This window comes from Camellia sinensis, chromosome 11, assembly GCF_055761805.1.
Source record: "Camellia sinensis isolate YWXY chromosome 11, ASM5576180v1, whole genome shotgun sequence".
In the NCBI taxonomy this organism is placed as follows: domain Eukaryota; kingdom Viridiplantae; phylum Streptophyta; class Magnoliopsida; order Ericales; family Theaceae; genus Camellia; species Camellia sinensis.
In genome coordinates, this window is record NC_138971.1 from 24560196 (window position 1) to 24570860 (window position 10665).

A 10665-nucleotide genomic window follows, 5' to 3' on the forward strand; every position below is an offset into this window, starting at 1 on the left:
TTCCTTAGCAGAAAGCCCTAGTTTTGAGTCTCAGAAGCCTGCAAACCTTGCACCATTTTTGGACCAAAACAGTATTTTTATTTTTTATTTTTTATTTTAAAGCCTGACCACCTAGAGGCCTGCAGACCCACTAGTGCTCGGTCGGCCAGAAGAAGTGTATGGCCATCCCCCTAGTGGCCGGCTAGCCAACTATTCCGGTAGAACAGATATTTTGCTGCCAGCTATGCCAACTGTCTCCACAAGTGCATGCACTACACCAGCTGTTTCTATACTAATATTTCCGATGTAGTAACATATTTTTCTATATATACTTGACCCCCTCTCATAAAATTAGATTAGAAAAATTTTGGTGAAGCAAAATTCTTGGAAAATATTTCTCTATACCTTGCAACCCATACACACCTTACCTAGATTTTCTAAACAAGATTTTTTAGGTCTCTTTGTTGAGGTTAGTGAGCTTGAATTTTAGCTCTTGAGAGTGGGAAATTGTTGGTTTATAACTCAAAGGATTACTCATCTTCAAGAGGTATAACTCCTAACTCTTTTACAGTACTTCTTTCTTATCTTTTCCTACTGTTTTTGTGCTGTTTTTCAATTGTGTTTATGGGCTGAAACTTGTGTTTAAGCTTGAAAAATCTAGAAACCCCCTAGATATTGATTTGTGATTATGTAACAATTTTAAGTAGTATATAACAATCCCAATCAAACAATCAACACAAATCAACACAACGATTTTAACGTGGAAAAAACCACAATTGGACACCTCCAACTGTGATTAAAAAACCACGGGCAACAGCCACAAAACAATCCACTAAGAAGATTTAAAGGAATTACACAGGTATACTCTCAATTACCTAGCGAATCCACGCCTAATTGAACCAACCTCTATGTGCCTCTTCCAACTCGTCTTCACCTCGGAATTGTCTTTACGACGAGCCACCCCGGAATCCACCAAAGCTTCAGGCTCGAATTCTTCAGAATCCACCGAAGAATAACTCTCTCTTTTGTAGAACAAACAAAACCTTTGATGTATATTCTTTAAAATATGAGTTGAATACTCAATCAAAACATTAAAGAAAACTCACAAAGTATCCCCAAATATAAACCCTAGAACCCAAAAAGAAGATCTGGAGTTGTAATCCTAAAATCTGACCCAACATGCGAATTTATAGAATCTGTCCCGCGATCTCCGCTCGAGCGGCCAATAGCCCGCTCGAGCGGCTTCAGCAAAATATGCGCGTGATATAACAGAGGTCCGCTCGAGCGCGAAATCACACAGCTCAGTACTTTTACAGGCGACCAAAACTTCTGGAACCAGGGATTCTCTGCTCGAGCGGGGTAATGTCCGCTCGAGCAGACAGGCAACTTGGAATGCATTTTTGCATTTTGCTTCGGGGGCGCTGCCCTGTAGACGTCCCCCGAACGCCCCGGGAGGGTGAGCTCCCGTTCTGTTCATTTGGGGTCACTACAGCTCGAACTCTTAAATGTCGCGGTTCCTAATCTGAACCAAAGAGTCCAAATCCGGCAAATCATTTTGAGAAACTGATTTTTGAAAAAGTAGTGCCAAACATGGACTGCTTTGCCAGATACAGAGTCGCCACCTAAATATTTTATTTTGGGAAATTTAGGAAACCCTGACTCGGTGCCAAAAGGCCACGTGTCCGTCATCACCAAAGTTGCCTCGGCTCGGGAACTTGGGTACGATTGGGGAAGGTCACTTCGTGAGCACCCCCGCTCGCCCGGTCATAGACCGGCCTTTACTAACCATGATATCAATTTTTGAAAATATTGTATGTTCTTATTCTGGTTTATTAGCCTAGGTTACTATGTGATGCGCACAGCAAACAAGTATAGACCGGGTCACCTGAATTGGAATGAAACATTTCATGTTTATTTTTGAAAATGGTTTGCTACCCGCAGGTAGGCTTGAAACATTTGATGATTTATTCCAATTCAGATAACCCAACCTTCACCCACAGGCATTCAGGCAGATATATCAGACAAGCACATAGCCTCATGGTAAGCATGCTATTCATGGCAGTCACTCACACGCATGCAAGGATGCTAAAGCATAGAACTTACCGAGTACTCCAAGCCAAAACAGAGATTACATTAGAAATCATGCATGATCCTAAGTATACAGAAATGCTTAATGCAACACATGCAAAAATGCAAACTATAGCAGGCTCGGCTATTCTAAACATGTCATATGAAATGCTACAACTAACATGTATTCAATTTGGAATTTGAAAGTACAATGCAGTTAGTATGATGCGCCGAGCCCGGTGCATGCAAAACAGATGAATGAATGCAAACATGCTATCATACTGCATGCTAATTGAAATATGCCCTAATATAACCATCATAAGCGGATAAATAAAAGGGAGAAAGACGTGGGGTTGGAAGACATACATCACACTCACGCACACTTATTACAGTTGTGCCCTCGCGTAGAGGGTCCGAATAAATAATACAGTCCCAATATTACAGTCCCGAATAAAAGAATGTTACAGTCCAAAATATTACAGAATCCTAATTAATTAACAAATTAACTAAGAAAGCAAATAAACTGGCATGCAAGCCAGGGACTGCCTTGCTTCTGATGGATGATGCATGTCCGGATTGTCTTGCGCGGAAATCCACTGGAATGCCCCAATTAGCCTCTGTGTTACACCTGTTCTTGAAATGCGTGCCAAGTCCCAAAAAGTTGCTGACTCTGCGTTTTGCTGCAACAGAGAGCAGGAAAGGGGCATAGCAATGTATTTGCACAAATGTATGCATGTCTCAATCCTCGTGCCACCAATCACGCATACCGAGGCATGATGGCCGAGGAGTCGAAATGCACAATTCAATATAGGATGAATGCACATGAAACTACAGCTAAAACCTAACTCCATCATGGATAATCCGGAGTGTCGGCGACTGGGGAATTGAGACACATTCCGTCACTCGGAGTACGAAATGTACCTCGTTTCCCGTGCCCGGGCTAACTCCTATTCCGGACATGATGAAATATGCATGATATGCGTGAAATGCAACTAAGATACAATCTTAACATGTATGATGCTATGGAAATGAAATGCCTCGAAATGCGTGCACACGGGCACGCAAACCGAGGCGATGATATGTGTCTCGAAATGCGTGCACGCGGGTACGCAAACCGAGGCGATGGTAAATGTGATGAAAATGAGATGCCTCGAAGTGCGTGCACACGGGCACGCAAACCGAGGCGAGGACGGAATGTGATGAAAATGAGGTGCCTCGAAGTGCGTGCACACGGGCACGCAAACCGAGGCAATGATGGAATGCTATGAAAATGAGGTGCCTCAAAATACGTACACACGGGCACGCAAACCAAGGCGATGACAGAATGCTATGAAAATGAGGTGCCTCGAAATGCGTGCACACGAGCACGTAAACCGAGGCAATGATGGAATGCTATGAAAATGAGGTGCCTCGAAATACGTGCACACGGGCACGCAAACCGAGGCAATGACAGAATGCTATGAAAATGAGGTGCCTCGAAATGCGTGCACACGGGCACGCAAACCGAGACAATGACAAAATGCGATGAAATGACATGAAAACATGATATGGGCTTATACCAACATGAGTGAGTCTCAGCCACACTCACATAGGATGCCGACGGATAAAAATGAGGTGCCTCGAAATGCGTGCACATGGGCACGCAAATCGAGGCAATGGCAAAATGCGATACAATGATATGGAAATGAAAAATGGGCTTATACCAACATGAGTGAGCCTCAGCCACACTCACATAGGATGTCGGCGGATAAAAATGAAGTGCCTCGAAATGCGTGCACACGGGCACGCAAACCGAGGCAACGCAAAATGCAATGTAACATGGCAAAAAAGATATGCAAGTATGCCAATGGAATTTCAGCACTAAAATATGGGGAAAACAATCCCGAAATGAAGCGAAATGACATGAAATGCAAGGAAATGTCCCGAAATGCGAATTTAGGCACCCGAAATGGCCTATAGCTATGCTAAACATGCACAATATGGACATGCAATGCAAAGACAGAAGCTAGACAGTCCCAAAAGATGCACTTTCACAGTTATAAACATGGCCAAAAAGCAAGCATAGGTATGGCAAAAATAGCATGCAAGAATAGGGGTCAAAAGAGGGGTAATGAAGCAAGTGATATAAGAAAAACTCAAACTGAAAAAATTCCTTCTACAACACTGAAGATGGACCAAAAATATGAATATTTACAGTATATGGCAGCCTCAAAATCAGTATACAAATATGCTAAAAATGTGATGCAAAACAAGGCTCAAAAGGTGCTATAACATGAAGTATACAAAATAATCACCAAACAGAAAAAAAATGTTAATGAAACATGAAGTATAGGCCAAAATAAGGCCACTTTCAGTTCGGACCAAGGTCCAAAAACAGAAACAAAGGGGGCTGCCAATTTATGCAAAAATGGGGCCAAATAAGGGATATAACTACAAGTGACACATGGAGGTACCAAAAAATGTTGAGCCCTTCTCCAATGTTGAAGAGGGGCTCAAAATAAGCCTTATATCAGTTTACAACATGCTCAAAAACAGATTGCTCATGGGCCAAAAATAGCATGCAAAAATATGACATACAAGAGGATCAATGAAGCAAGTGTATTATGGAGGGCTCAAACAGGGTTGAGCCCTTAATGAAAAGTGAAGATGAGCTCAAAAGAGGGCCCTTTTCAGTTAGGGCCGGAGCTTGAAACAAAAAGCAAGTGGGGCTTAGAAATAGATCAAGAAAAAGGGTCAAAAGGGTAAAAGTGTTACTTACCCTTGAAGACTCAAACTTTTGTTGCTTCTTGGATGAATTTGCAGCTTCTTTGACCTTTGAAAAACCTTCCTTGTTGCTGGAAATGAGGTAGTGGTGGTAGAGTTTGGTGGTGTAGAAGGAATGATGGTTAGGGACTTAGGGTTTTTTGAAGAAATGAGAGCTATGGAGATGGAGTTCTATATGGGAGCTTGAAGAAGAGTTTTTCCAACCCCAACAAAGGAGGCCACCAGCTGGTTATAAGGGTTCAAAAGGGGGTGTAAAGGTGGGGAAAAGGAGAGCAAAATTCCCCCACAAAATATCCCCCGGATAAATATCTTGTCTGGGGGATATTGCCCCACAGCTGTAAAGTGCACAGTGCGAGGAACACGGCCGGCCTCTCACTTTTGTTGGAGGTGGCCGGCCGGCCACACCCCCTAGCCGGCCGGCTAGGGGTCAAAAGGTTCAATGAGATTTTCTGGCCGGCCAGCTACTGGGGAGGTACTCCCATGTGTGTACAACACAACCATGTGGTTAAAATTCCAAGAAAGTGGGTCTAAGGGGTTCAACATTAGCTCGGAAAGAGGGGTTCAAAAGGGTCAATTTGAATTACTGGCCGGCCATGAACTTTTAAGGGCCTCTCAGGTGTGTAGATCACAGATATGTGGTTCAAAGTTCAAGAAAAAGGGTCCAAGGGGTTCAACATTAGCCCGGAAGAAAGGGGTCAAAAGGGTCAGGTAACCTTAATGGCCGGCCACCAACTTTTAGTGGCCTCCCAGGTGTGTAGATCACAGATATGTGGTTCAAAGTTGGCAACACTAACCCTAGGGTGTTCAACATTAGCCCGGAAGTTGGAAAAACGGGCGCCGGGAGGCTCCGGAGGATGTATAACTGGCTGCTGCAACAATTGCTGGCCTCCCACACTTCAGTGACCTCTCCAGTGATAAAACAGAGGTACCTGCCAAAAATGAACGAAAACCGTTGCAAAACGAATGCTCGGGGACCAAAACACGCAGTTCGGGGTCCCGAAAATGGGCTGTTAAGCACCGAATATGGCGTTCGACCACGAAGTGGGTTTCTCAGCCCCCAATGTCCCTCAACAGGGAGAAAATAGGAAGTATGCCAAAAATCAAAGCAATAGGAGATGGTTAAGCGGTCCCGAACCGAGGCACACGGCCAACGGTCCCGAAAACCGGGAACCGGACTCCGAAATGGGCAAAATGGCCTACGGCCACCAAATGTAGCCTACGGACATTGAGAGACGGTCTACGGGACCTCTCCCTTCCCTTAGGAAAAGAAACAGAGAAAACCGAGTCTGGTTCGCAAACCGAGACAAGGCACAGAAGAGGGTTCGGAAGTCTGGAGGCAGGGCTCACGGCCGCGACTCTGAGACTTCTGAACGAGCACGATATGCAACATCACCAAGCGCTCAATCGGTGACGTCTGAGTCTTAAGGTCGGTCAAAAATGGGGTGTCTACATGCCGCCTGGACCCCCACGAGCGAAGTGACAATCTTGAAAGCATTAGCATCACAAACTTCTCTAAAAGGCACAATTCAGGTTGGATTCGCATCTAAACACTCATAGCCTCACTGAAATAAAAGTGTGAAAATAAATACAACTGAAAGGAGTTTTATCAAACGGGATTGCCCAGAATAAAACCTAACAAAGCTTATTAAAGGTAAAGAGGTTAATCACCCTTCTTTGAACCTTGTCTTCTAAGCCTTTGCCCTTGTGTTTCCTATCTCTTCCTCAAAACTTTTTTTTTTTTTTTTTTACCATTGAATTTTGGAGTTTTTCAGAAGCTAAAAATATTGTTTTGAAGTCCCAAAAATTGAGGGGTTAGCCACCCCACTTTTTGCTTGTTTACTAGCTTAAATTCTCCATTATTTTAGCTTACTCTTTTAGCTTTTTTTACTCCAATTCCAGCATTGTTTCAACCTAATTTAGGACTGTTGTTATGTGTTTATTTCATTTATGCTTTGTTTAGTAGGCTTGTAGTGTAATGGTCCTCATAGGTTTAGTGTTTTAGGCATTAAACACCAACCTATTTGAGTTGATAGCATTTATTTCATACTTTCCATACTTGTGTTCACATGTAATCATCTCTACAACCTCCCTCCTTTCTTGGTTTTTATTTATTTATTTATTTATTTCTTTGAGAGTTGTTTCAACCGAGTGTTGTTTAAGCTTGAGAAATAGACCCTTGAATGCTAAATGATTTAATCGCTTCGGAGGTTCATTACTAGGGCATTACCTCTCTCTCAAGCCCAAAACAACATCTTGTTTGACACTCCTCTCTATTTAGTGGACTTAACTTTCATTTTTGGACTAAAATAACTAAGGAATGGAAAGGTAATTAAAAAGAGGCAATAAAATTGTGGCTAAATGGAACAAGATAATAAAATCAACTTGGGTTCAATCGGACGTTAACTGAAACCCTAGAGTCTTGAGTCATTTCATACATGTTAGTGATGCAATGGTTCAAGAGTCAAGGTCAACCACTTCCTTTGATCAATTCCATGATATTGAGGAGGTTTTGCGAGTCTTTCATTTTCATTTATTGAGATTGTATCCCTTAATTCATAAGTCATCAGGCAATGAGTTTGCATCGATTGATGGCTTACGAATCAAGCCTATCCCTCCTTTGATCTGTTTGATAATAAAGAAGGTAGGGTGGATAAACATCCCCTGAAAATACACTATTTGTGCTCTGTTTCTTGTCTGTTGTAGTAAGGCAGTAACAAAAAATAGTGGCCGGCTGGCCACCTTATTGTACGGCTGACCACTTCTTCTGGCCTACCGGCCACCTTTCCTCAGCCAGGCATTGTCATTTTTCTTGCAAAACTGAGAATAGGCTAAGACAAAAACAATTCAATTTTCCGATTGCAAAACAAGAGCATTTTGGCAGCCAAACAGAGGGCATTTTCGGTGGAAAATCCGCATTCATGGATGAGTCATTCCTCATTTCTCAGGGCCCGTTAAATAATGTTTAGTAGTGGATTTGTAATAATTAATTACTTGGTTAATTAATTTTGTATTGTAACTAATTAGTTAGCTTAATTGTAATTAATTAATTAGTTAGAATAGCTAGTTAATTCTTGTGCTGTGATTAATTAATTAGTTAGAATAACTAGTTAATTCTTGTGTTGTAATTAATTAATTAGTTAAAATAGCTAGTTAATTTTTGTGTTGTAATTAATTAATTAGTTAGAATAGTTAGTTAATTTTTGTGTTGTAATAATTAGCTTAGATTAGAACATTCATTCGGACCCTCTTGTATGAGGATAAAAATGTAATAATGTGTATGTCTTCCAATTCCCATTTCTTTCTCTATTTTATTTACTCGCTTATGATGGATGGCATAAAGCATCATGTTTTAATTAGCATTTTCCATGACTTGCATCCATTCGTCTTGCATACCTAAGGTTTTGACTCATCAATGTCAATTTCAAATTCTTTATTCAAATACGTGCTTTGTCGCATGCCTTAAATCGACTCACATGCCATGTTAGTAGCCGAGCCTAGTAATTGCATCTTTGCATGTGTAGCATTAGTCACTTGCATATTAGGGTATGCATTTTTCAAACTATTTTATTTCTTTTGGCTTGCGTCGGTTGAGTACTAGGTGAGCGTTTATTGCTTTAACATATTGTGTGAGTGTTAGTGTTGCGATGTCAAGCATGATACCAAGAGGCTAAGTGCTTAAATGATATATCTCTTGAATGCCTGTGGATGAAGGCTAAATTGTTCAAATTGGGATAATCTGATTACTATACATATGATATCACTTTTTCAAGTGATACATATTCAAACTAATTTCCCAATAAACATGAAATCAAAGTGTTCTAATTTTCGCAAATTAGTCTATACTTGTGTGCATCACATAATAAAATTAACCTAATAATCAGAGCAAGAGCATATACTGTATATAAGAATCACATCATGATTAGTAGAGGCCGATCTTTGATCGGGCGAGTGGGGTGCTCAAATCATGACCTTCCCCTGTCGTACCTAAGTTCTTGAGCCGAGACAATTTGGTGATGACAGATAAGTGACCTTTGGCACGAGTCTCGAGTTTCTTAAATTTCCTAAAAATATTTAGATGGCGACTCTGAAATCTGGAAAAGTAGTCCATTTTTGGCATTTTGATTCAAAATTGATTTTCTAAAAGATTTGTCGGATTTGGACTCATTTGTGTTTATCTATTTCACATTGCACTTGTGAAATCAGATTCAGAACCACGAGAATTCGAACTGTAGGGCTATAGTATCCGAAAGGAGCACGAAAAGCAATCTACAATTTCTGGCGACTTTGCTGGGGATTTAGAGAACTTGACTTGAAATTCATGATTTGAATTTTTATTTACATATATATGTTCTTTGCATTGCATTTGCATTATTACTCTAAGTCACTGTGTTTTTCATCTGTTATTCCTGGACGGCTTGCTTAAAAAGCTTGCCAAAAGGTTGGCCGATCGTGGGCTCTGCCATGTTGGAAAGACAACCCTTGGATCTGAATTACCAATGTACCGCTTGATCCTCATTTCATTTCTTGGTGTTAGGTGTGAGAGGTATATTAGGTGGTCATGTCGAGGTACCCTTTTGACCAATCGGCCTAGCTTCATATAGTAAAGCCATAGTGACTGTTCCAACATTGGACAAGATACTCACCTATATGCAGGATTTTGTGAAAACTACTTGCTTGAAGTAGTGAAACCCTAGTGCATGCCAAAACTAGGACAAGGTAACCCTACCCCCTCATAGGGGTGTTTTGGCTCTTTATTTGGTATTGGCTCTACAGTGAAACTATACAGGGGCGCTTCATATCAATGGTATAGTTGGTATTATTTTGTGGGGCATAATTCAGCGGGGAGTACATTCATTCAGCTGTGATCATATATGTTCTAGTGAAATTAGGCTAAGGTGCTGTTTGTTTTCTTTTTTGCTAGATAGTCCTGGAACCATAGCTTCAGAAGGCTCCGATATTTCTCGGGTACTCTAGACTCGTATTAATAGACTTTGTAAGCTCGGGGACCTAGTTTAGGGGCAACCAGTGTTTGCTTTATTACCACCAGTGGCAAGGTGACGAAGGGCTAGACAGGGCTCACCAGTTCCACTGTTCTGACATTCACCAGTTAGATCACCTTTGTTCAGCTCATCCTAGGCATCTGCTCCTATCATGGCTCAGCCTCTGACAAATCTAGAGGATTTACTGATCCGTTTTCAGCAAACAATAGATTCACTCCAACAGGATATGACCCAACAAACTGAGGTCACTAATAGGTTGCAACAATAATAGCAGCAGTCGACTGCGACTTCTGCTTCTCATGTACCTAACATGACTACTCACCGAGTGTTCCTATTCCTCCAGTCCAGACAGATCTAGCCTTGGTTCAAATGTCTAGAGCTCCAGCCGAGGCACGTTGCCAGTTTAAGTTTGACCCGACCCTGCTCAAAGTCAACAAACTTGAAAAACTATTCAAGAAAGTGCAGTAGGTTAACTTCATTTTGAGTATTGAGAATGGATATACTGAATACGCCGTTGCTTTGCCGGAGCGGTTCAAGTTGCCACATGTTCACCGTTTCGATGGCTCTAGAGATCCAATAGTGCATTTACGTCTGTTTTCTAATATCTTGCGACCAATAGGTTTGACCAGAATATAGAAGCTATCGTTATTTGGCAGGACTATGTCTGGAATAGCTGCCAGCTGGTATGCTAAATTGGAGGACTCCGTGAAACAGAGTTGGCAAGAGTTGGCCAAATCCTTTGTTGCCCAATATTCCTCTAACACGCAGATCAAGGTCACAACTCGTGATCTTGAGGCAACGAGCCAGGAACCGAATGAGGGTTTCTCAAAGTTTGTTACTCGATGGAGGACAAAGG